Source organism: Eubalaena glacialis, chromosome 12, assembly GCF_028564815.1.
Source record: "Eubalaena glacialis isolate mEubGla1 chromosome 12, mEubGla1.1.hap2.+ XY, whole genome shotgun sequence".
NCBI classification, from domain to species: domain Eukaryota; kingdom Metazoa; phylum Chordata; class Mammalia; order Artiodactyla; family Balaenidae; genus Eubalaena; species Eubalaena glacialis.
In genome coordinates, this window is record NC_083727.1 from 28,491,525 (window position 1) to 28,519,476 (window position 27,952).

At 35.5% G+C, this 27,952-nt stretch overlaps 1 protein-coding gene and 1 pseudogene across 4 annotated transcripts in view; both read left to right on the top strand.

Moving 5' to 3' along the window:
- Positions 1–27,952, top strand: part of AHI1 (Abelson helper integration site 1) — a 203,435-nt gene that overhangs the window by 117,940 nt on the left and 57,543 nt on the right. The window lies entirely within an intron of this gene.
- Positions 7,060–26,646, top strand: LOC133102621 (rho-related GTP-binding protein RhoQ-like; annotated as a pseudogene).

Consider the following 27,952-nt stretch of genomic DNA (forward strand, 5'->3'; position numbering starts at 1 on the left):
CTAAGCATATTCTTGTTTCTTATCCTTTTATATAATAATCTTTCAAGTACTCTGTACAATTCAGCATTTCCTATTGTGAGAAAGATTTAGTAATACCTTTTTTAAGAAAATAAAAAAGTATTAAACTATATTTGAATTTTATTGATAATTAATATTTTCCTCACGGACAAATTGACTCCATTTTTTCTATTTGTTATAAATCCATATAATTGATTCAGCATGTTTGGTAACTTAATACGTGGGGCTTCAGAAACGACTGGTGTTTGAGGAATTAATCATTAGCATAGTCATAAAAAGGTACATGGATATAGTCTGTGTGTTCCAGTTATCCTTTAGTAAGTATGCTAAAAGAATAGCCGTAACATTATGTAAATTTTATTCATGAATATTAAAAATGGAAGGCTAGCAATTATGGAAAATTAATTATTTTAAAGTATTTGAATAATCTGCTCATTTGACCATTTTATATACTTTTGAAATTTATTTTATTCCTGTAGGGTTTCCTGCAGCACCTTGTTTACATTCTGGGTGTTTTGTACATTTTGGAACTCAGAAAAGTGTAACCTGCCAGGTTTTTTTGTTTCACCCTGTAGGCTGATGGCAGATTCCCATGTGAATTAAATCATAAAATAATAGAACCACATATTCATGAAATCATGAGAAATAATGGCATGAACAAAATTTACAGTAGTGCCCTGATCTCGAAATTACTCCTGTGAATTAGGAACAAAATCTAATGCATAATAGTTTAGGTATCGTTGGCTTTTGGTTATGTTCTCCCAGTTGGATTATTAAATGGTGGCTCCTAATATATTAATAACATTTCTACTCTGTAGAGTTGATAAGTTTTAAAATACTTGGTTTATACAGACACTCCCGTAACACTCATTAGATCCCCAGGTTTGACTTGAGCCAATCTTCCTTTCTGATGTCTTTTTCTGAGCTCTTCTCCTTCTGTCTCTTTACTACAACTTAAGCATATTCAACAACCTTTCGCCTCTCCCCCATAGTTCCCCAGCTTGCTGACAGTTAACCTTGGCCCTTTCTCCATAACCTCTAAATAGAATCACAGGTCTGTTCATTACCCAATCTCTGCTGGGCCCCAGGACAGATAAAGTCTGATTTTCACAGAAATATAATTTTACCTAATTTTCATCCTTTGTGTCAATGTGCCCTTATTTTCCCTAAAGGGTTTAAGAGAAGAAAATATTTAGAGATAAAAGAAATAGGAAAAAGTCTGTCTAAAAGTTTTACAAAGTGGGATATTTGTGAGTTCAAACTTTGTACTATACTGGCTAAAAAGGAGAGAGACTCTTTGGGCCTGAGAAAAAAAATAGAAGGGAAGTGGACCAGGATTTCAGAATGGCTGAGACTCTGAATGACTCTTGTCCTCATACCTAGCCACCAGTTTCCAGCCTACCTCTCTACAATTCCTTTGGCTCTAAGTCCTACCGTGAATGGCTGGGGTCTAGGAGAGTGCTAGATGCTACTTAACAACTATTCAGCAGGGGAGGGAAGCAAGACTTTCTTAGGCCTCTGTGACAGGGAAAGATGTGTTTCTTTTTTTTTTTTTTTTTTAATTTTATTTATTTATTTATGGCTGTGTTGGGTCTTCGTTTCTGTGCAAGGGCTTTCTCCAGTTGCGGCAAACGGGGGCCACTCTTCATCGCGGTGCGCGGGCCTCTCACTATCGCGGCCTCTCTTGTTGCGGAGCACAGGCTCCGTCAGACGCGCGGGCTCAGTAATTGTGGCTCACGGGCCTAGTTGCTCCGCGGCATGTGGGATCCTCCCAGACCAGGGCTCGAACCCGTGTCTCCTGCATTGGCAGGCAGATTCTCAACCACTGCGCCACCAGGGAAGCCCCAAAGATGTGTTTCTTGACGTTTCAGGTTGGAATGAACTTTTCTGTAAATATATGGTTACAGAGGATAGTTTGATCCTATAGCATTATAGTGGGATGCAGTAGTGTTCTTTAAGTGAATATAGGTTAGCCTGAGAACAAAACCCCTTTTGTCCCTTGGTTCTGTGTTCTTTCTCACTCTCTTTTTAATTTACTTGTTTCCCTTTTTTTTCATTTATTACATGAATTTTAATTTTTTGTTTGGAATTTTTTTTCTTTTTGACATAAATAATACCATATCTGTGTTTGAGGTTCCTTCAATAGAAAGCAAAACAGAATATCCCCACATGGCATGACCCCCTCCACCAAAAAGGATCAAACCTTCCTTCTTAACTGGCTATAATCACTACTTACTTTTTTTTGCATTCAGAGCTCTTAATTTTGTTCATATCTAAGAGTATATTTTCAAGTTATTTTTTCAAGAAATATAAATTGAGAATTATATTACCTGAATCTGCATATTTTAAAATATCTCTCATTTGTCTTTGCATAAGACAGCTTGCCAGGGCTTTTAATTATTTGAATATAACCTTTTTCCCTTCAAAACGTTGTGGAAATTGATCATCTTTTTGCCTTCTGTCGTTGAGTATTTCAGGAGAGACATTCAAATCAGTCTGATAGTTATTCCTTTGTATAGGTAGCATTTTTTGCCTGTTCATGTATTCAGATTTTCTTTTATTTTCTTTATACCTAACGTCTTAGCTCAGATTTGATGCATAAATGTGTGGCTTTCTTTTCACTGATTTTTGGGCTGAATGGTATTCACTCAGACATGTTACTATTATAGGAAAAGCAAATAAGACATCATACAATCATAATATTAGATTACATGAAGATAATTAGATCATGCCACTTTAAGAGCTGGTTGCTGCACCTGCTTATAGCCTCCAGCAAGTTAAGGATAATATCAGACTTAGATTAATCAGAGGTCATTGTCTGAACCCTGAAAGGCAGGTGTAAAAGTAAGTTAATAGTTAAATCAGCATAGGCTTGAGTCCCATAGTCACTTTAAATGGAGGACTTATTTGCAAACCGAAGAGAAATAGCAACTAGCATAACGAAGTCTTCCACCCACATGTCTGGTCTTTTCTTACTTTAGGTTATTACACGAAGGACTTAAAACATACCTGCCTTTTAATGTACAGTCATATGCACAGCAGTTCCCATAGCTTTTCCTATTTTCTGGTGGAATTAAAACATGGTAAGCCATGTTGAATATATAAAGTATTTTTAGTGATTTGAGGAGAACTGTTTTTGAATCTCTTCCAGTGAAAACTGGTACGATAAAATTCAAATAACATCAACATGGCCTATTGTAGTCAATCATTTTTGTAAAGCTTCTGCATTCCAAACCTGTAACCCTAACTAATACTATTTCTTTCTTCTTATTTTATTCAGTGATCCCACAACCCCCACTAATGAGAACAAATTTTCTTTTAACAAAGGGATTTTTTGTCAGTTTATAAAACTACAGCTTATGTTTTCATAGAAGTCTGCAGATCTACCACAGCAGGTTGAAACAAACTCCTGCCTGTCTCATCAGAATTATACCAGTTATGGAACACTTTTGCCATCTGTTAAAGTGTTGCATAAATTATTAAGAATTAAAATATCCTAGCTTGATTGGAAATTTAAATGTTGGTTCATTATTCTTCATTGTTATAAGACCAGTTTAACAAGCTGTTCATTCATTCTGCGGTTACACTCCTTCTAGGTTTTCTAAGGGCTTGATTGATAAATTTTTGTCACATGATTTTTCGTCAGTGGTAAACTTTACTGTGTTTTAGAGTATTTTATTATTATGAAAATACATCTGAGATGTTTGTGGTATTGCTTGCCCTTAACAGTAAACTTATTCATAAATGTACATTCAAATTAAACTTTATTCTGAGTCTCTTTTGGATTATATGATTATGGATTATATGATATTCATTCTACAACATTTTGAGTTGTTTCTGTTGTTAGATTATTATCATTGTTTAGCCCACTCTAGGTTCACAAGATTGCTATATATTGCATTATTGCACATCAGTTTAATAAATTTATACATATGTTTACATAAAATATGTCTTCACATTTTAACATACTGTTGGGGGCAGCCAATCTATAGAATTTTCCGGGAGTTCATAGTATGTAAACTAGGGTGAATGTGCCCCTATAAAACTCATAAAATAGAACCTATGGCCAATCTCTTCCTGAAGGCAATTGCAGGGTGGAGAGGGAACTGATAAACTATAAGCTTTTATAACTTGTCATAAAAGAATCTGTTTTCACTTATCAATAAAGTAGCAATTCAGAGCAATTCTATTGAAATTCAAATGTAAATGCTAAATTGGTTCTTTTTTAAGACCACTTGTGAGTTATCCATAATATAACATTTTTCTTAAGTATTTGCACATTAATTTTTCTCCAGATATTGTAAATTATGAAGCTTATGTTGATTTTTCCTATTAGTATACTCTGCTGACATTTGTTTTTCTCAGACTTTTTTCCCCCAGTTCTCTTTTGACTTTGCTAAATTTCTCTACCTGAGAAAGTTTTAAAATTCTGAAAGTGTCATATTACTGGAGGACTATAACATAAGAGTGGCATAATAGGAATTTATTTTCTAAATTATCAGCAAACATTAGGTGTACGGTGCCCATAGGACAGTACAGTATCAAGTGCTGGGTAGGTGTGGGAGTGGTATGGGGGAAAGCAGAAATACAAAAAAGTATAAAACATGCTTTGTGTCTTTGAGCAGCTCTTGGTCTAATTAGAAAAGTGAACTGTAAATAGTTAAATCTCAATACATGAAATGGATAAAAGTTCAGAGCAATATAGTACAGATGTCATGTCAACAAGGCAGCTTGTACTCAAGTATAGGAATATGGGATGGGCCTTGAGTGCTTTAGGAATTCCCAGGGGCTGTAGTGATTTGGGAAGGCTGTTTAGAGTAAGAAGGTGCTAAACTGGATCATAAAGGACAGATGGGATTTTAAAAGGAATAGGATGTTCTAGACCAGAGTAACAGTGTGACTGAAGATCGTAGAAGGAAAGTACACAGAGTTTATAGATGGAGACAGTTTGCCTGAAGCAGAGCATTTCAGAACATGAGATAGATTAGGAAAAGGTAATTTGGGCATGATTTATAAAGATCATTGGATGTTAGGTAAAAAATTAAGACTTTATCAATATAAGCAACAGTAAGGCATTTGAGCATGAGAATAAGATGATCAAGGGGTAATGCTTTTAAAAAATTAAAATAAAAGCAGCTCATGAAATTGCAGGTAGGTGGAGATTAGAAGTAAATGATCTGTGAAGCTACTATAATCCACATTCAAGGTGCTAAGGGTCTGAATAAGGAAGGGGCAATGGAAATGGAAATAGAGGTATGCTTATGAGAAAGATTTGGAAATTAGAACTGATGATAGAAATTCAAAAGAAAAAGAGGTAAGTGATGGCTGGAGACATAGGTTACTGAGAGAATGATGACTCTGTTAACAGATTTTTAAAAAAATAGGGATGAAGGATGATTTTTAGAGAATAATAGATTCAATTTTAGACATATTAAATTTCAGGTAACCAGAAGCCATGAACTAGTAGAAATGTTCAGTAGAGAACTGAGAATATAGGCTTGAACCTCAGAAAAGAGGATGAGTTTGAAGATCTAAATTTGTTGTGCTTGATAGAGCCACACTGAACAGCTCTGGGGTCCAGAAGGGAGATCCAGTGGTCAGAAGCCTCAGACCTCGGTTGTGGGAAGTCCTGTGTATCATCATAAGCGGAAAGCAAGCAGACTCTTCCCAACAGGTGTCCAAAGGCCCCATCCAGGAAGGGGGCAGATATCCAGTCTTTAGAAAAAGCTCAGTCAGGAACCAGTCTCCTCCGACTCACCTCCCAAATTCGTTCTCCACAGAGTTATTTATCCAAGGCATAAATACGATCATATGTTAAAGATCTTGTGGTGCACCCCATCTCCTACCAGTTGAAAGCTAAGCTATTTAGCATGTGGTCTGAAGCCTTCTGCTACCTTTGTAGACTTATTTCCAACTTTTCCCAAATACTCAACGCTGGCCACTCTGAGCTACTTGTAGTTCCGTAAACATGTCTAGGTCTCTCGCATTGAGGAGTAATTTTAGAAGAGGGCTTAAGAACACTGAGTCCAGACCAGATGTCCTGGCTTCAAGTCCTGCTTTGGCCACTTTTACTCCATATGACTTCAGGCAAGATTCTTTACCTCTTTGTCTGCAAGTGGGAGTAATACCTACCTCAAGGATTGTTGTGAGGGATAAATGAGTTGAGACACATTCCACTCAATATTTTTCTGTATACCAGATATTGAATATTATTTCACCACAAGAGATGGCCAGATAATATGGACAAGAACATATCCCAAGCCTGAGGTCAAGAATCAAAGGGAGGACCCCGGGGTCCCAGCTAGGGCAGGGACACTGGGAACAAGGGAATCTGATGAAGGTTGCCGCAATGACCGGCGTGCCTCTTGACCAACCTTCTTTCTTTTTCTCTTTTCATTTTTTAAAGTGTGTTTATGTATGTATGTATGTATGTATTTATTTATTGCATATTGTGACTGTCTCCTGCTGTCGATGCCGAAATCCAGTTACACCAAGACAACAGGCATATAAACTGGGACTGTCTTGGGCAATCCTGAATGTGTTATCCCTTTATTCATCGATTCTGTAAGTCATGGCAACCAGAGTGATCTTTTTAAAATATAAGTCAGAATGGGTTATCCCTCTCCTTATTAACACTCTTCAATAACTTCTCCTTACTTGTAGAATAAAACCCAAACCCTTTCCTGGGGCCTACCAGGCCTTGCCTGATCTGGTCTCTGCCTACCTCTTCAGCATCACCTTATGATACTCTTTGCTCTGAGTTTCTGGAACACAGCCAGCCTTTCTCCCACTCACCTATCAGCTTTGAACATTTGGTCTCTCTGCCAGGAATATACACCCCCTTTTGCATAATGGGCTTTTTCTTTAGATCCCAGTAAATGTCAGCTTTTCAGAGGATCTTCCTTCACCATTCTATCTGAAGTAGATACTCCCCACTTAGTCTTTTTATTGCACCTTTTTTTTTCCTTCTTAATACTTATCCCAATTTGTAATTTTTTTGTTCAGTTATTTTCATGTCTATCTCTTGTCTTCCTCGATAGAATGGATGTAAGTTTCATGAAAGTAGGGACCATGTCTGCTTTAGTCACCATTGCTTATAGACTGTCAGTAGATACAGCTTAAATGAATCAATGAATATAGGCTGAAACTATAGAAATAAATAAGCACAAAGAGCTAGACTGGATTTCAGGGATGTCCATATTCAGAAGGTTGGAAAAAGAGCCCTCACAGAAGACAGACAGAAAAGAGAGACATAGGAAGTCAGGAATAGTGTAGCATCTTGGAAGCCAAGGGAGTCTACCTGGAGGTTTTGTGCCATCATAGGTGGTCAGAAAAGTTTGGGAGAATGGAAGCAGAAAGGAAGCTAGCTGGTAACATTAGGAGGCATGATGAACTGGAAGCAATTCGGGAAACATGTCATGAGAGGAGGATGGAAAATAGAACAGCAGTTACCTTAGCCTTGTGTGTATATTGCTGACTCATTTCACAAAAGAAAGTAATGTTTTGCCAAAAGGGCTGCCATGAAAGGAACCTATATAGAATGTGAAGTACATGTTTCTTTTTCCGTGCTCTTCAAAAGTGAAAAATTAAGCTTTAGTATTTATGCAACATTATTACTTTCAAAAAATTTCTCAGATGGAAGGAAAAATTCAGGAACATAAATGGGGAGAAGGATGCACACTGTGTTTTAGCATTAGACAAAGGAGTAGAGTAAGGCAGTTGTAGCAAGATTCCTTACTAAGTACTTAAAACTTTTCTAGTTGGTAAAATGAGGAAAGTTGAAGAAGTTGATCTTTTAGGTCTACTTTGGGTCTTTTTCATCTGCTCTTACTGTTCCAGGACAACATATTAAAGAAGAAAAACTAAGCAAATTTCTGATAGTCATGGCTTGAATGCTCACTCATCATTTCTCTCATTCTTCCTATTCTCAGGATTCAGTTAGAATTCACCCATATATTATACACATGGCAGTCGTGTCCACCGGGTCGACTAACAAATGCCCATCACCACCATTGCTATTGGAAATTTCATGCTGCTTAATTAGTAGACATGGGTTAGTTGTCTTCAGTAGATCAAAAACTAAGTCCTTTCACTACAGACCAAATCTCTCCACCTTCATAAGCCCAGGGCTTGGTGAAATGATGCCAAGCAGTAGGATATGGTGTTCAGATAACTGTGTAATTTAGCCAGCAGGGGTTAGAGAGCATGTGCAGTACAGTGGGGAAAAGGAAGGGCTCTGGTCTGGCTGCCTAGGGTTCTATTGAAAGAGCAACCAGTAATCTTTTTTGCCCATTTCAATCTCTTTCACTATCTTTCCCAACACAAATAAAGTCATGTTCAATTACACAAACTGGTAGAACTTGAGGATTCGGCTAATCAAAACTATGAATCAAGAACAATTCAGAAGTGCATAAATATTCTAAAACAGTACATCTAAAGCATTAAAAAACTAAAGAAATTAAAATCATTCCATTTTAGACTCTAGCTGAAGTACTTCCTTAGTCAGGCTCTAGTGAGATGTCTAGAAGCATGAACACGTGGTTCCCATGAGACCTGACTCCAGAGGAATTATTTTGGTCATTTTTTTACCCTGAGAGCAGCAAAAAGAGCAAGTGCTGGAAGGGAGTCTGTTTCCTCAGGAACTTAAACTGGGAAGACAGGAGCCAGAAAGCAGGAGCTCTGTTAAATGCCATAAGGGGAGGTGGTGATATGCCCCGCCCAAAACATTTACTTCACCCCCTAACCTGTTTCTTTGGAGTAGTACTTACTGTCATTGTAAGTACAATCTGTGTTTCTGTAATGCAAATTAGCCAATGTGCAGTTAATAAATAGATGAATAATGTCAATAAGATTGCAGAAGATTTATTTATGCATGTTACAAGTTTAAACCCATCAGAGGCAGGCTTTCTCATAATCAAATGGAAAGACTGAGTCATTTTAGAAAAAAGCTGAAATGCCTTCTGCTAATGTCTAATTTAGTAGCTTCAAGAACTGCTAATACAAATGAAGAATTGTTTTGTTTGATGAAATCTAAAACCTGATTGGGTTTTTAAAAATTATTTGCTTTATTTATTTTATTTTTTTTTAAATTTTATTTATTTATTTATGGCTGTGCTGGGTCTTCGTTTCTGTGCGAGGGCTTTCTCTAGTTGCGGCAAGTAGGGGCCACTCTTCATCGCGGTAAGTAGGGGCCACTCTTCATCGCGGTGCGCGGGCCTCTCACTATCGCGGCCTCTCTGGTTGCGGAGCACAGGCTCCAGACGCGCAGGCTCAGCAATTGTGGCTCACGGGCCTAGTCGCTCCGTGGCATGTGGGATTCTCCCAGACCAGGGCTCGAACCCGTGTCCCCTGCACTGGCAGGCAGATTCTCAACCACTGCGCCACCAGGGAAGCCCTGGGTTTTTAAGTTTGATAAACTGGTCTCTATTGAAAGGAAATTCTTTCATGGACCTGACTTAACCATAATGCTGGGTACAGATGCCAGCAAAGATTTAATACCACATTAGTACTTTGATTAGGATTGTTAGTTTCTTTCAGCACCCTAGTTACAAGTTCCATCGATTTTAAGTAGTCTGCAACAACTGCATTTTTTTTTTTTTCATAAGCCTCATTCTACAGAATGCAAGGCTTTATAGCAGAGAGGCCTATAAAAAATTATGGAATTTTGTCTCCCCTCGTAAAATGTAAACACCACTAAAAGAGGGGTTTTCCATGTTCCTGTTCAGCACTACAGTCTGAGAACTGTCCAATGCCTTACACATAATATTACTAGCTATTATATTACTAATATTCATAATGATCCTGAATCTCTAAGAATAAGTTAATTATATCAAACTATTATTTAACTTTGTTGTGAGCATCAATGATACACATGTATTGAATACCTACTATGTTGCCAGTGTATCTTTATATCTACTTTCTTTTCATCTGTATAATCTTAGATAGGTTTTATTATCCCCATTTTATAAATTATGAAACTGAGGCACTGAAAAGTGAAGAATCTTCACTAGGGTCACACAGATGGTAAATACAGAGCCAGGCAATTCTTTTCTTTTTAATTAACATGTTACCTAAGAGCCTCTGGAGTTCTTGATATTTGCCAAAGACTACATTATCTGCTAATAATGGGATATTTTGATAAGTGTATTGAGACATTTCTAATCTCTACACATTTTCAGTCATTTAGCTTCAACATATGAGAAGGATGTGTCACTGGTTACAAAAAAAAGTCCCCTTGCTTGTGGATACATTCTTTCCTGGAAAACAAAAAACTACTTCTACCTTAGAAACACTGTGTTTTCATTAATTACTCAAGTTTTGTGCTTTACCTACAAATGATTAGTACCTTGGTTTTACTGTGCTTCTAGATCGTTATAGAACAAATCAACTTCCTCTGCTATAAACACAGCTCTTGAGATGCTTGAGAGTGTCTGTTTCATCTTGACATTTTCTTTTTTAGACTAACTCTATCCATTTTCTTCTACTTAATCTATACTGATTCCGTCCAGTTTGTTCATATTCTTTGGAAAAGTGACATCCAGAACTAGATTTAATATTCTAATTGTGATATGAAAAATAGTGGTATTATTGGTTTCTATAATCTGCATACTCTGTTTGATATTGAATTATGACCTACCATAACTTCTTGATATTTTAAAGATTTACTGTCAAGACCTGTCTTCCCATTATTTACCTACTTGTGCCTCAGTATCCCCATCTCTAGAATGGAGATAATAATAGTACCCACCTCATTAGTGCTGTTTCCAGTACTGAGTACAGTGTCTAGCACACAGTAATCTCTCAGCTTTCCACTATTACCGTTTAACCCTAAGTGCAGTGGTCCATTTATCCTTGTTGAATTTCATCAGTTTATTTTTGACTCATTTTTCTTTTGAATGCCGATTTTTTTCAGCCATGGTCACTCACTCCTGAACTCTGTAACATGAACAAATTTTATAATGCCCCTTATTTATTGTCTTTATTCACAACATGAGGAAAATATTGAACAATGAACAAAATCAAAAAGGCAACAATTTCTTTACATGTGGTCAGTTTAAGTTTTTATTTATCAACAAAATGCCTTATAAATAAAAGTCATTTTGGGGGGGGATGTTAATGTTTAAAAGCAATTTCAGTGTTACATTGCATTGTCCTTTAGCAAAGCATTTACTTACCTGTCTTTTAAAATAAGATTTGGTGATTACTTGAAATTTTCCGTTTAATCAATATAAAATTTGATCCCTGTAAGGAAGCATTGAATATAGTACATAACAGAAACCACAACTTGAGTTGATCATGCCATAAAATGAAGCAATTATTTAGAAAAACTTTTCAGACTCATCATTTTATGGAATATTATTTTCCATTTTGGGAAAATTCAATCAAAAGTTATCAAACTAGTCCTCTATTCTTCCTGCCTAGATGGGCATTTACCATCTGCCACTCCAGATGTTCCATAGATTCTTTTCTTACCTTAATAAATATACACGAGTTTACCAGGTCTCTTCTTCCTGTGATGCCCTTTATCCTGCCATCTTCTCAGCGTCCCCAGAGATCAGTCTTTGGCAGAGATCGTAGTGCAGCAGCCAGTAATGCAGACACCCCTTGGTATAACCACATTATTGGGTCACAGATTAGTTTAATGCATAAAGAGTAAGTAAGATAAATCCCTAGAGGGAACTAAACTTCTGTGTTTTTAAACTTCATAAAGTTTTCTTGTCACCATATCTCTGCCTGGTAATATCTTATGGCAACGTGAGCAGACTTTTCTGAGGGCACTTTATGGATTCAAAGCTTATTTTGCCAAACCTAGAAATAAATTTTCTTTTCAGAATGGAGTTGGAGTTAGTAGATCTATATTTTGTTTGGAAAATATGGTTACGTTTATAGTACTACAGAAATACTTTACTACAAAACGCCATTCCTCTTTGATAAAGAACTTTAGGAGTTGAGTAATAACAATCATACCCTAACATTTATTGGGCACTCACTATGTACCAGGCACTGTGCAAAGTGTTTTATGTAGGATATCTCATGAATGTCATAATTCTGTATGATAAAAGTATCATCATCATTATCATCATCATCACCACCGTCATCATCATCATTTGCCAGTAGGGAAACTGAAACATAAAAGGTCTTTAAGAGTCTTTTAGAAACATTGAAATTGAATGTGTTAATGCATTATGGTAGATGAGCCAAAAATATTAAGAGCAGAATAAGTTTATATGATTAAACCATTAAACTCAAATGTCACTCAGTGGCACAAGGCAGATTCTGTGGAAACTGGGAGCAGTTCAGATAATATTAACAGCAATTAACACTTATAAAAAGAATTTTTAGTTTTAAAAACCCTGCTTCATAGTGTGTATTATCTCATCTGATCTTTGTATCATCACTGTATCTTGTAATGGCATTAGGCAGGGGGTGGTAATGAAGAGAGTAGACAACTGAGAGATTCTGGCAGGGCTGACCAGAATGACAGCCAAGAAGGGTCATGAAGACCTTGAGGACAGGACAGAGCCAAATACAGATTCCTCCCTCTTCACCATCTACCATGGATGTTATCTAAGAAAGCCAATTGCAGAATTTTTTTCTTGGAAAACATCCCATCCACACACCAAGGAGTTTTAATCAGATATGGTTTGGGGTTAGTGGATAGAGTCTTAGATTTCCTCAGAATAGTGGCACTTCAATTCTCAAAGCTGCGGGGTGGGTTAAAGACACATAAGTAACAGAGAGTAATCTGGATGTGAGAAGGGGATCTTGGGGTTTGGTGGGAAGAAAGGGGCCCAGAAGCTGTGGTTTTTCTAGTGCACTGGCAGAGTCACCTGTGACCTTGAGAAAGGAAATTACAGGCACCTGTTACACTTCAAACTATGCCACCCACATGCCACAGACAGCTGTTTGAAGAACAGGACTAAAAAGAACAGGAATGAAAAGGTAATTGTCTCACCCAAGAATGAGGTGATTGGGCTTTGTCCCTTCTTCCTTGAGACCTACTTGTAAAACTCATTGTACACACCCAAGTGTCAGCTGGTACCTAAGCATGAATGACTCCTCAGTTGATGTTTCTAATCTTAATTATTCTTTTCTTTCTCCATTCTACTAGAAAAATCTTCATAATAAATACTTAGGCTGTTAACCACTTGGGAACCAAAGAACCTGAAAATGAGTACAGCTCAATAAAATTCCTGTCTTTCCTGGGACTTCTATTGGGCCTTTCCACTTTAATCTTCTGTCACTGGTACTACCAACTGCTTAGTTCTTACTGACAAAACCTTGGTAATATATTAAGCTTATCTATTTCTCTTATGTACCTCATGTATTGCTTTCCTCTTCTGTTACATTTCCACAGTCTAACCTCTTTTGTCCATTTCCATAGCCAGAATCAAGACTCCCCTCTCTGACATGAATCACTATGGTCTCCATCTCTGTGTTTTTGCTTGTATCTGTTCCTTTATTCTGACTTCACCTTCCATAACCATAATTTCTATGATGTTCTTTTTTTATAACAGCTTTATTTGGATATAATTCACATAGCAAAATGTTTGCTCTTTTAAAGTCTACAATTCATTGGGTTTTAGTATATTCATAGTTTGGTACCCATCATCAGTGTCTAATTTTAAAACAAATTCCTCACCCCAAAAAGAAATCCCATATTCAGTAGTAGCCACCCACCCCCTTCCATTGCCTTCTCTCCCTAGCCCCTGGCAAATACTAATCTACCTCCTATCTCTGTGGATTTGCCTATTCTGGACATTTTATATAAATGCAGTCATATCATACGTGACCTTTTGTATCTGGCTTCTTTCACTTAACATGCTTTCAAAGATCATCCATGTCATAGCATGCATCAGAATTTCATTCCTTTTTATGGCTGAATAATAGTCTATTATATGGATATGCCACATTTTATTTATCCTTTAATTCATTGATGAGCATTTGGGTTGCTTCCATTTTTAGCTATTATGAATAATGCTGTGTGAACATTTACATACAGGTTTTTGTGTAGACCTAGGTTTTCAATTCTCTTGGGTGTATATTTAGTAGTGAAATTGCTGTGTCATATGGTAACTCTGTATTTAACATCTTGAGGAACCGCCAAAACGTTCTCTAAAGTGCCTGAACCATTTTACAATCCCACCAGCCAAGTATGAGAGTTTCAATTTCTCCACATCCTCACCAACACTTGTTACTGTCTTTTTTATTATAGCCAATTTATTGAGTGAAAAGTTATATCTCCTGATTTTGATTTGCATTTCCTTAATGATTAATGATGTGAACATCTTTTGTAGTGCTATTTGTATATCTTCTTTGGATAATTTATTCAAATCCTTTGCCCATTTTCTAGTTGGGCAAATTATGTTTTACTATATAATTGTATAAATAGGATATATCTTAATGACTGTGTTATGTATTTATGTATGTATGTATATATGAGAATCAGATCTTATTATACCAAGGGTAGCAATACAGTTTTGTTTTTAGAAATGAAGTTGAAGTTAGCTCATCTACATTTAATTTGGAAAATAGGATCACATTTATAGTTGTGGGTGTCCTATAGAAATATTTTTATTTTAAAACACCATTTCTCTGTGATAACTCAAAGAACTCTAGGAGTTGAATAATAATAATTATACCTGACACATATTGTATACCTACCATGTGCCAGGAATATAGCATATAAATATATATTATATAAAATCAACTGTATAAATTATGTAACTCATACATAAATATAGATATAATATAGATATATTCATATTATTTATATCTAATTGGGTTTGTCTTAGTATTGACTTGTAAGAGTTCTTTATATACTCTGGATACAAGTCTCTTATCAGATACGTGATTTGCAGATATTTTCTCCTGTTCTGTAGGTTGTCTTTTTCTCTTTCTTGATCATGTCCTTTGAAGCACAAAATTTTAAAAAAATTTTTATGAAGTTCAATTTCTCTACTCTTTTCTTTTGTTACTTGTGCTTTTGTTACCATATCTAAGAAACCATTGTCTGATCTAAGGTCACAAAGATTTACTTCTATATGTTCTCAGAGAGTTTTATACATTTAGCTCTTACCTCTAGGTCTATAATCCATTTAGAGTTAATTTTATATATGGTGTGAGTTAGGGATGTAACTTTATTTTTTTGCATGTGTCTGTCCAGTTTTCCCAGCACCATTTATTGAAAAGACTATTATTTCCCCATTTAATGGTCTCGGCACCCTTTTCAAAAATCAGTTGACCATGAATGTAAGGGCTTATATCTGGACTCTCAATTCTATTGTGTTGATTCATTTGCCTGTCTTTATGTCAGTAATCCACTGTTTTAATTGCTGTAGCTTTGTAGTAAATTTTAAAAGCAGAGCTTGTCCTCCAGCTTTGTTCTCTTTCCAGATTATTTTTCTATTCTAGGTCCCTTGCATTTACATATGAATCTTAAAATCAGTTTCTGAAAAATGTTTAATAGGGATTGTGTTGAATCTGTAGATCAAAACGGAGGATTTTCATCTTAACAGTATATTAAGTCTTCCAATCTAGTAACATGGGTCTTTCAATTTATATAGGTCTACTTTAATTTCTTTCAATGACATTTTGTTTTTAGTATGTAAGTCTTAGACTTTTATTTCAAATATTTTATTCTTTTTGATGTTGTAAATGGAATTGGTTTTATATTCAGATTGTTCATTCCTCAGGTATAAAAATATAATTGATTTTTTATATTCACCTGTATTCTGCAACCTTACTGAATTTGTTTACTATTTCTATAAGATGTTTTGGAGGATTTTTTGTAGATTCCGTGAGATTGTCTATACACAAGGTCATTTCATCTGTTAATATAGTTCTACTTCTTTCTTTCCATCTTGATGCCTTTCTTTTTCTTGCCTAATTTACTGGCTGGAATCTCCAGTACAGTGTTGAAATAACAAGGGTGAGTGTGTCTTCTCTTGCTCCTAATCTTAGAGGAAAAGCTATCAGTCTTTGACCATTAAGTATGTTGTTAGCTGTGCGCTTTTGTGAATAACCTTTATCAGGTTGAAGCAGTTCCCTTATATTCTTACTTTGTTGAGTGTTTTTAATCAGGAAAGGATGTTGGATTTTGTTAAATGCTTTTTCTGTATTTATTGAGATGATTATGTGGGGTTTGTCCTTAATGCTATTAATATGGTCTATTACATAGACTGATTGTCATATGTTAAACCAAACTATCATTTCTGGGATAAATCCCACTTGTCATGGTGTATAATCCTTTTTATATGTTGTAGATTCTGTTTACTAGTATTTTGTTGATGTTTTTACATCAGTATTCATAAGAAGTGTGTAGTTTTCTTGTCCAGCTTTGGGATCATGATAATACTGACTTTATAGAATGAGTTGGAAAGGGTTCATTTCTCTTTTATTTTTTGGAAGAGTTTTGTAAAAGATTGACATTATTTCTTCTTTAAACATTTGGTACAGTTTGCCAATGCTGCATTCTGTACCTGGGCTTTTCTTTGTGGAAATTTTTTTAATTGTTAATTCAGTCTCTTTACTCTTAAGGTCTATTCAGATGTTCATCTTCTTCTTCAGTCACATTTAAGTTGTCTCTTTCTAGGAATTTGTCCCTTTCATCTGGGCTATTTAATTTGTTAACATACAGTTGATAATAGCACTCCATTATAATCCTTTATATTTCTCTAAGGCCAATAGTGATATCTTCTGTCTCATTCCTGATTTTATTAATTTGGGTGTTACCTTCCACTCCCCCACCCTTGGTCAGTCTAGCTAAAGTTTTGTTAATTTTCTTGATCTTTCAAAGAACCAATTATTGGTTTTGTTAATTTTCTCTATTCTTTTTCTATTTGTTACCTTTTATTTCCATCCTAATATTTATCATTTCCTTCCTTCTTCTTGCTTTGGGTTTAGTTTTATATTTCTAGTTTTAAAGTATAAGGTTAGCTTATTGATTTGACTTTTTTTTCTCAAAGCATTTACAGCTATAAAATTTCCTCAGATCATTGCTTTTGCTGCTTCCCATACATTTTGGTATGTTGTGTTTATCTTTTCATTTATCCTTTTAAAATTTCCCTGGTGTTCTCTTCTTTGACCCATTGGTATTTAGGAGTGTGTTGTTTAATTTTGACACAATTTCCCAATTGTCTTTCTGTTACTGATTTCTATTTTCATTGCATTGTGGTTGGAGAACATACTTTCTGTCATTCAGGGTTTTTTTTTTTTTTTTAAAGGCTTATTTTATAGCCTAGCATATTGTCTATACTAGAGAATGTTCTACATGCACTTAAGAAGAATATGTATTCTGCTTTTATTAGGTGGAGTGTTCTATAGAGGTCTGTTAGATCTAGTTGGTTTTTAGTGTTGATCAAGTCTTCTGTTTCCATGTTGATCTGCCTAGTTCTAGTCATTATAGAAAGTGGAGTATTGAAGTCTCAACAGCTATTGTTGTTGAATCATCTATTTCATCTTTCAATTCTGTCCATTTTGCCTTATGTATCTTGAGGCTTTTTAGGTGCATATATATTCATACTTATTTATGGCTTCCTGATTGATTGACCCTTTTATCATTTAAAATGTCCTTCTTTATCTTTACTGACAGTTTTTGTCTTTAATTATATTTTACCTGGTATCAGAATAGCCTCTCCAGCTCTCTTTTGGTTTCTGTTTGTATGGCATATCTTTTTCATCCTTTTCAACTTTATTGTGTCTTTAATCTAAAATGTTCCTCTTGTAGACAGCAGATGGTTTGATCATGTCTTTTTTCCATTCTGATAATCTCTGCTTTCCATTTGGAGTGCTTAATCCATTTACATTTAATTTAATTACTGATAAGATAGAATTAAGTCTACAATTTGGTTTTGTTTTCTTTATGTCTGATGTATTTTTTTGCTGCTTTCCTCTTTCATTACTCACTTTTTTTGATTAAAGTAATATTTTTAATATACCAATTTAAATCCCTTTTTCTTTTTGTGTATTTACTTGAGTTGTTTTCTTAGTAGTTACCCTGAGAATTACAATTAACATCTTAACTTAAAACAATATAGTTTGGATTAATACCAACTTAATTTTAATAGTATATAAAAACTTTAATACAGTTATTTTCCCTTCTGCCTCTTTTGTGCTATTATGGTTGTACAAATTACATCTTTTATTTTATTTTTTTTTTACCGTCTTTATTGGAGTATTATTGCTTTACAGTGGTGTGTTAGTTTCTGCTTTATAACAAAGTGAATCAGCTATACATATACATATATCCCCATATCACCTCCCTCTTGCGTCTCCCTCCCACCCTCCCTATCCCACCCCTCTAGGTGGTCACAAAGCACCAAGCTGATCTCCCTGTGCTATGCGGCTGCTTCCCACTAGCTATCTATTTTACATTTGGTAGTATATGTAAGTCCATGACACTCTCTTATTTATACATTGTAAGCCCATCAACACATTTTTATAATTCTTTACAAAGTTTTCTCTTAATTTACATGAGGAGTTTCCCAAAAAGTACATTTATACTGTCCTTTGTATTTACTTACGTAATTACCTTTATCAGTGCTCTTTATTTCTTTATGTGGATTTGAGTTACTGTTAAGTGCCCTTTTGTTGCAGCCTGAAGGACTCCCATTAGTTTTTCTTGAAGGGCAGGTCTACTAGCAACAAACTCTCTGTTATCATTTGTCTGGGAATGTATTAATTTCTTCTTTTTTACATGGTAGTTTTGCTGGATATTGAATAGTAGGTTGAGTCTTCTTTCCACACTTATTGTTGAAAGCATCATCTTACTAACTTCTGAACTCCAAGGTTTCTGATGAGAAATCTATTGTTAATCTTATTGAGAATCCTTCTATGTGATGAGTTGTTTCTCTCTTGCTGCTTTCAAGATTCTAGGGCTTCAGTAGTTTGGCTATGATATGTCTAGGTGTGGATCTTTCTGAGTTTATCCTACTTGGTGTTTGTTTAGGCTCTTGGATGTGCAGATTAATATTCTTGATCAAATTTGGGAAGTTTGGGCCATTATTTCTTCAACTATTCATTCTTCCCTCCTGTTTTTTCTCTTTTGGGGTCTCCCATTATTCATATTTTGGTACACTTGATGGCAGCCTATAGGTGTCTGAGGCTCTGTCATTTTTCTTCATTCTTGTTTCTTTCTGTTCCTCAGACTAATCAGTGAAAAAGTTCACTGATGCCTTCCTCTGCCAGTTCAAATCTACTGTTGAGCCCCTCTAGTGAATATTGTACTTTTCAACACTAGAATTTCTGTTTGTTTTTTAATTCTTTGTTTTTATTGATGTTTTCAATTTGCTGAGATAGCATTCTCATTTTCTCTTAATTCGTTTTTTAAATTTTTTTTGGACTATAGTTGATTTACAATGTTGTGTTAGTTTCTGCTGTACAGCAAAGTGAATCAGTTATACATATACATATATCCAGTCTCTTAATTCTTTAGACATGGTTTCCCTTAGGTCTTTGAACATATATATACCAATTTAAAGTTTTTGTCTAGTAATTCCAACATCTGGACTTTCTCAGGGACAATTTCTATTGACTTCTTTGACTCCTATTAGGGTTATACTTTACTCTTTCTTTACATGTCTTGTAACTGGACATTTGAGATAATATAATGTGGCAAACTTAAAAATCAGATTTTCTACCCCCACTTCCCTGTGATTTGTCATTTTTGTTATTATTACTGTTACTATTTGTTTAATTAGGGACTTTCCTGGAGTAATTCTTTAAAGACTGTACTTTTTGTGTTGTGCAACCACTAAAGTGTCTGGTTGGTTAGCTTAGTGGTCACCTAATGATTGTATTAAGATTTCCTTAAATGCCTAGGACCTTTTCCAAAGGGCTGTATCTGTGTGTTAGGACATGTTTTTAGTGCTTTAACATGCAGTTCATAACTCTACCATACTTAGACTTCACTTTCTGCTTGCATTGACTGTCAGCAGAGATGAAAGATTTGAGCCTTCTCTGGTCTTTCCTGGGCATACACAGAGTTTTGCACATGCCCATGGCCTTCTAGATTTCCAGGAATCTGTTGATGCTTTTCAGCAAGCTCTATAGACAGACATGTTATTTCCCAGTTTTTCCTTTTAATTTTTTGGTCAGTTCCTTACTTGTCATAACATGTATCACCACCTAAGTTGCCACTGATTTTTTTTTGACAAATGCTCGAGGAATATGGCTGTTCAAACAGCTGACTCTGAGTCACATCAAATAAAGACAAGCCCTGAGAATGGAGCTTTTCAGGGGCTGCCACCTAGGTCATATAGTGGCACTTCTCTTGAGATGGGGATTTATAGGCACTCTGAACCTGTTCTGCCCTCTCCAGTGACTGCTGACCTGATAGTTTTCACAGTTAACCGTGGTTGTCAGTCTGTTTTTAAAGCTACCATGGGGCTGGCAAGAGAGTAATGGGAATAGGGCAGGTTAAAATTCCACAAAACTTGATGTTTTACCAAGATCCAACTGTTTTTCTTGAATACATGCTCTTTGGATTATTGCAGTCCTTTGGCTAATTTTTCAAGTTCTTAAAAGTTGATTTTGACAGTTTTGCCAGTTTTCTTGATTTTATGGAAGAGCCAATTTTCATTACTCTCCCATTCCAGAAGTGCTTCCCCTCTACTCATTTGTTCTTAAGCTCAGTGTTTTCTAGTTGCTTCTTTAAAATTCTATTTGCTGATTTCTATTTTGCCATTTGAAATACTGTTTGGTAGGTTTTAGAGCCCCTTACTTGACCGTCTACATCTCTGTATGTATCATAATTATATTTATATGCTAAAATAGAGACGTTTTCCATCAAGCTTCTTCATTATCCTTCTATTATATTCTTGTCTTCTTCCTCACTAAACCAAATACTCACATGTGTGACATGAGCTTTTCCCAGAATATTTGGATTGACATTAGAATTAGAAATAGACAAGCCTCAGTGTTTAAATAAGATGAGCAGTTAATTATTGATGTCTTACTATCAGCAGCCTAAAAAGCTTTTCTCTTTCCATTTAAATGTATTACTCAAGATTCCTTCACAAAGTCTTTCCAATTAACAATGCCTAGTCATTTCAGTATAAGTGTAAATATAAACTATAGTGATCAGATGGACACACCTGTTAGTATACATATGTCTGCCGTCACTTTGGCCTTATTTCAGTTTACCACATAACTTCCCAGTTTGATGGCCTCAACAAATTGTGACTGAGAAGATAATATGAAGAAAAGTGCTTTGATGATATTCTTCAGGTGCCTTCTGTAATAGAAATACCAAGTCTTAAAGATCCTTCTTTTGGCATAAATCTTAGCGAAAGTCATAAGCAGTAAACCAAGCAGATTTATGTTTACTTGGTTCCACGAAGGCCTCTAACTTCAAACTTAAATATGTAGGTTTAGTGATTAAGAGCATAGATTTAGGAGAAAAGCAAACCTTCTAACATCTAGAATTTGCCGAACTGTGTGATTTAGACAAGTAATAATTCTTTTAGTTTATAATTAAGGAAACAAAGGCATGATAAATACTAAATAGGATGTTTATGAACTTATGTGTGAACATGTGTATGTACACAAATATATATATGTGTGCTATATATGTGTGTGTATATTTGTGTGTATGTCCACATACACACATGCATACGTATATAGTGTAAAATGCTTAGCGCATGCCTGACACATAACAAGCATTAAATAATTGGTAGATACATATATTTCTAGATAACATCTAGAGAGATAAACAGACATATCTATAGCATAGCAGATTCTTAAATAATAACAGTAGATATACGTTGCTGAGAAAAAAATAAACTGAGATTTATATACTTGTTTTAGAATGAGTGAATTAAACTTTAAGGATAAGAATTTTTAAGTATATAATATTTGAAATAGTATGTTTTTCTTAACTATATCTTAAGTAGCTTCAAGTCAAGAACTTTATGCTGCATTTCTTTATATTTCCCATACTATGTCCAGTGCTATATATATAGCACACACCAAACATATTTATTATATAAATGAGTTACTAGTTAATTCATCTTTTTAGAAATTGTTTATAAATTATGGGAATTCCCTGGCGGTCCAGTGGTTAGGACTCTGCGCTTTCACTGCCGAGGGCGCGTGTTCAATCCCTGTTCAGGGAACTAAGGTCCCACAAGCTACATGGCGCATCGAGGGGAAAAAAAAAAAGAAAGAAAAGAAATTATTTATAAATTTAATGAATTCTGTTAATAAATGCCCTTAGGAGTGCTCTTAAGTAGTTCTCAAAAATATCAAGTACTGTAACTCTTTGCACTTACAGTTGGTGCCCAGGAAATCCTGAAGATGCCATTAAGCATTAAAAAGATTTAATTTCATTCTCAAAAGATTTGTCTCCAGACCTTATGTTATTTTTAAGTGATAAGTCTGTTATCTCTATTATGTGTATTTAAGCACAGAGAAATGCACCCATACCTCACTCTCAAAGAAAAATGGAAATGTAGCTCATACAAACAATTTTTAGTTCCTGTAGGTGCCTATTCAGTTTTAGAATAGGCTTTTCCAAACTAGTTTTGCAACAATACAAGTCTATTTGAAGACCCTTGTATAACTTACTTATCTATCTATATGTTTATTTTTTTTAATATATTTATTTATTTATTTTTGGCTGCGTTGGGTCTTTGTTGCTGCGCACGGGCTTTCTCTAGTTGCAGCGAGCGGGGGCTACTCTTCATTGCAGTGTGCGGGCTTCTCATTGCAGTGGCTTCTTTTGTTGCGGAGCGTGGGCTCTAGGCACGCAGGCTCAGTAGTTGTGGCTCGCAGGCTCTAGAGCACAGGTTCAGTAGTTGTGGCTCACAGGCTTAGTTGCTCCGTGGCCTGTGAGATCTTCCCAGACCAGGGATCAAACCCGTGTCCCCTGCACTGGCAGGCGGATTCTTAACCACTGCACCACCAGGGAAGTCCCTATATGTTTATTTTTAAGTTTTTTATCATTTATATATTCATGTGTTTATATCCTTAACAAACTTGAATCAATAATTTTTATTTTAGTATTTATAAATTTGTATGTTTATGTATTTTTAAAAAAATTTGTACTACCTCTCATAACAATATGGCAACAGAAAGGACCTGGCCAGGAAAGTAGCATCTAAGGAAAACAGAAACAAGTTATAAATGCAACAGGGTAAAAAAAAAGAATATTCCATTTATCATACGGGATATATTTCTGTATATAATCTCTATAAACCACTGCTTTGAACTGTGGAGTATAAAATTTATAATGACTAAAACTGTGTATAAACTGAATAATATGTTGTTTGCAAATACTTGAATTTATTTTTGTTTTAAAATATTATCTTCAGCTGATTCTTTTTCTACTGATTTTACATTTACTCATAGCTCATGGCTTGTTAAGAGAATTTAAAGAAACTTATTATACTTTTCTGAAGTAATTCATAAATCATTATTTTAATATTCAATATCAGCATGCACCCTAGTACTCTTTATTGGCAACTTAAAAGTAGAGAAACAGCAGAGTAACTTGTACAAATACTAAAGGTGTCCCGTTTTTAAAAAGGGCCACCAGACCAAAAACAATGAAACATAAAACGGAATATCCCAAGGACAGGAACTGTGTTCACTTCTGTCTCCTCAGCCTATAAGAGTACCTCAGACATGATATCGATCTAATAATTATTGCTAGATAAACAGATCTAATCTTTCAATTTTTGCTTGTTTTTCTATTTAAAAAAGTTTGCTAATCCTTAAGAGATGGTAGGGGAACCTAAGAAATGTTTACTATGACTCCTAGTTGCAGTTTGAGCATGAGCTTGTTGAAAAAAATGACGAAGTAGATGTTAAATTACTCAAATCTGGACCTAGTCAGCATTTCAGTGCTACGAGGGAAACCAAGAAACATAAGTAAAATAGGAAAGGAGGAACAGGTTTACTTTTTTAAGTTTTACCCGTAACAATTTGTTATAAGATTTGGTTTTATATTTTAAATTATGTTTCTTAACCATTCAGTCACATACTTGATACGTGCAAAAAATAAATGTACATGTTTTATAAAGTAGGTCATCGAAATAAAGTTAATTAAACCTTAAGGTACATCAGAATCACCTGGCAGCCTTGTTAAAACAGATTACTGGGTCCATCCCCAGAATATATGGTTTCAGTTGGTCTGGAATGGGGCCCAAGAATTTGCATTTCTAACCAGTTTCCAGGTAATGTTGCCACTGCTAATCTGGAGACTACACTTTGAGCACCCACGTCTAAACCAATGATTCATAATTCTCCTTTTGCTATCCCTCCCAAGAAAAATAATTAAAGTACACTATCATCTTTCTTCACTAACAAAAAACAAAACAAAACAAAAATCTGTAGTCCAGTCTATAAAGGTCTGCATCATTCTCTTGATTTTTTTTTTTTTAGGAAATAACCAATACAAAGATACATTTTAGAGCCTTTTTCAACGAAGCACTAATGATTCACTGTAACAAAAAAGTATGTGAATTGTGATTTCCAGTAAGAAGAGGTTTAATTAATACCAATCATCATATAAAATGAGTAGCTTTATTTGTGAAGTCCAAAAGTTCAATCATTCCTATTCGTCAAAGAAGAAAGAAGTATTTCCAACCAGTAAATTCCAAAGAAATGCTTTATCACTATTCTTCTTTAATTATGACTAAGAGGCTTTTCCTGTGTAGTACTGCAGCAAGCAAACAAGCTTTTCTAATTCATGTATGATCACAAATAATCAGGCACACTGTTATCCAACAAATTAATATTTTGAATTTACGTTAAAATTTGTGAATGCCATTCTTTTGGAATAGTTATTTGGATACCTGATATGATAGAATTTTTAAGCTGGAAGGGATACCACCTAGCATCTGGTCCAAACCCCTTAGTTTACAGACATCCAGCTTGAGTGTTTTATGATATATTTTAGCCTTGGAGGCCCAGGCAGGACTGGAAACTCACTGTCTTGATTCCTAGTTTCGTATTCTTTTCCATTACCCTTAGTAGTTACTTTACCAGAAGGTATTTGGAATTAAATATTTTCAAATATTTGTTTGATGAAGTGTTTAAGGTTCATATATACTAGCATTATGTAGCAGGATAGAACAGATAGTTTGTCTGGTACAGAGACAATAAACTTTGTGCAATTATTTACTTTCTTTATCTCTGTTTTCTTAATCTATTATTATCCAGATAAGATCAGTTAAAAATAACAGGACCTTAGTTTCTTTTTTATGAATATCTTTAGAGTTGTCTTTCTTAGTGTTCATGGAAATAATCATAAGAGACTGTATATATTTCTACCACATGGTGCTAGCAGTAGGGTTATACGTTTTTCCATTCTTCTTATGAAATAAAATATAGTCCCAGTGTCACTATTAGTAAAGGAGTCATTTGAATGTTTAGTAATGTACTTCTGTACAATTCAGGATTTGTTGTTAAATTTGATTTTCTACTAACTTTTTTTATCTGCTCTTTTTTTCTATTTTAATAATAAAGACCCAACATTGCTCGACCTAATTGAGAAATGAGACTTTCCTAAAGCTTATTTTTTTTCACTTGTTAAATATTACTGGGGGGCAGCAGGCAGGCACAGCCGGGGAAGGGGACCGGTGGAGGTGGGGGGACCATGCCCAGCATAGCTCGTGGGCCAGTGCAGTGATGCTCAGGTACATGGTGGTTGGCGACTGGGCGGCGGGCAAGATGTGCCTACCCATGAATTATGCCAACGACGCCTTCCTGGAGGATTTACGTGCCTGCCATCTTCAACTGCTACTCAGTCAGTGTCACCTTAGGGGACAACTAGTACCTCCTGGTTCTCTATGACACGGCCAAACAGAAAGACTAAGAGCAGACAAGAAGACTGTGATCATCTGAGGCTTTCATCGTATCCGATGACTGATGTCCTTCCTGTATGCTTCTCTGTGGTAAATGTAGCCTCATTTCAAAATGTGAAAGAGGAGTGGGTAACAGAACTTAAGGAATACACGCTGAATATACCTGTTGTATTAATAGGAACTCATATCTCCGAGGTGACCCCAAAACTATAGCAAGATATGAAAGAAGAACCTATGTCTGGAACAAGGGTGGAAACTAGCAAAAGAAATGAGAGCAAGGGGTTCCCTGGTGGCGCAGTGGTTAAGAATCCGCCTGCCAATGCAGGAGACACGGGTTCAAGCCCTGGTCTGGGAAGATCCCACATGCCTCAGAGCAACTAAGCCCAAGCACCACAACTACTGGGCCTGCACTCTACAGCCCGCACGCCACAACTACTGAGGCCACGTGCCACAACTACTGAAATCCGCACGCCTAGAGCCCATGCTCCACAGCAAGAGAAGCAACCGCAATGAGAAGCCCGCACACCACAACGAAGAGTAGCCCCCGCTGGCCGCAACTAGAGAAAACCTGCGCGCAGCAACGAAGACCCAATGCAGCCAAAAATAAATAAATAAATAAATAAATAATTTTTTTTTAAAATTAAAAAATTTAAAAAAAAAAAAGAAATGGGAGCATGCTACTATGTGGAATGTTCACCTTTAATCCATCAGGGATTGAAGTGTTTGGTGAGGCTATCACAGCCATTTTAACTCCAAAGAAACACACAGTTAAAAAAAAAAAATAGGATCAAGATGTATAAACTGTTGTTTGATTACATGAGAAACATCTCCAGTGGCCAAGAAAACGGTCCATTTCTCTCAGAAAACGTATGAAATGCTACAGCTATACCCAGACCTCTTATAAATAATGAAGCAGTTTAAAACTTGAAAGAGATTTTTTAAAAACCCTGTCATCAGAATTCTATAAAATTCATTAAGGATGTTTCCCTAAGGTCGAAGAAGCAGCAAATGCGTCTGAAGCCACAATCTATTCTAAATAACTATTTCAACTAGAAAGTACAATCTCTCTGGGGTTTCATAGTTTAAAAAGCTACAATCACACCATGTTGTTAACTATGTGAAAAACAGTGCTATAAATATAACTGCCTGGCTTAGACCGTCCATACTTGTGCATAGTCCTTATGGAATCTGCACAAAGAAGCATCTTCCCCTTTGCTCCAGTTAATTGTTCTTGTATGTAAGTTGCTTTCTCTTTTAGTATATCCAGAGTGTTGAAACAACAAGGCCAACCACGTAGCCAAAGGTCACTCCAAGCCTACAAGAGATGGGCCGTCCCTGAGGGGAACATGTATAAGATCAAAAAAGAACAAAAGTTTTATTATCACCTGAGCTAGAAGTTAAGTGTAACCTAAATATTTCTATATTAAAGCTTGATGTGCTTTCTTTAAGGATACCAGAAGTGTAACAAAGTCATAATTGCATTTATTATGAAAACTGAAAATGTATACATTTTAGTTAATGTGCATTAAATACCTGTAACAAGAGTTCTGTCAAAAAATAAAATAAAATAATTACTAAGACGTTTCTTTTTGTTTCACCTTATATTAATTGGTAATAATCCTGCCAATAACCATAAGAAGTACCCTTAATAACTCTTTGGCTGAGTACTCATCTGCATCTACTGGTAGATGCAGATGGTAAAACTCCATAAGGCAAAACTATGGTAAAACTCCATAAGGAAAGAACCATCAGAAATTAGTAGCCTACACAACAGAATGGGAATAATTCACAGTCCTGCCAGCCAGAATGGAAAAACCTCCTAATAATGTGGGGCATCAGGGGGAATTATCAGGAGAATCATATCTTAGTAGTGGAGTTTATTGAGTCCTAAAGTCTTCCTGAATCTGCTCTAACACAACTTAAAAGCAAACCTGGAAGGGTCAAACTGATCTCAAGTAACTACATGCCAGACAAACATCCAGTACTCTTTAAAGGAATACAAAAAATCTAGTACTCACGAAAGTAAACTTCATATGCATTAGTTTTCTGGGGCTGTCATATCAAATTACCACAAACATGGTGTGGCTTAAAACAACAGAAATGTATTCTTTCACTGTTCTGGAGGG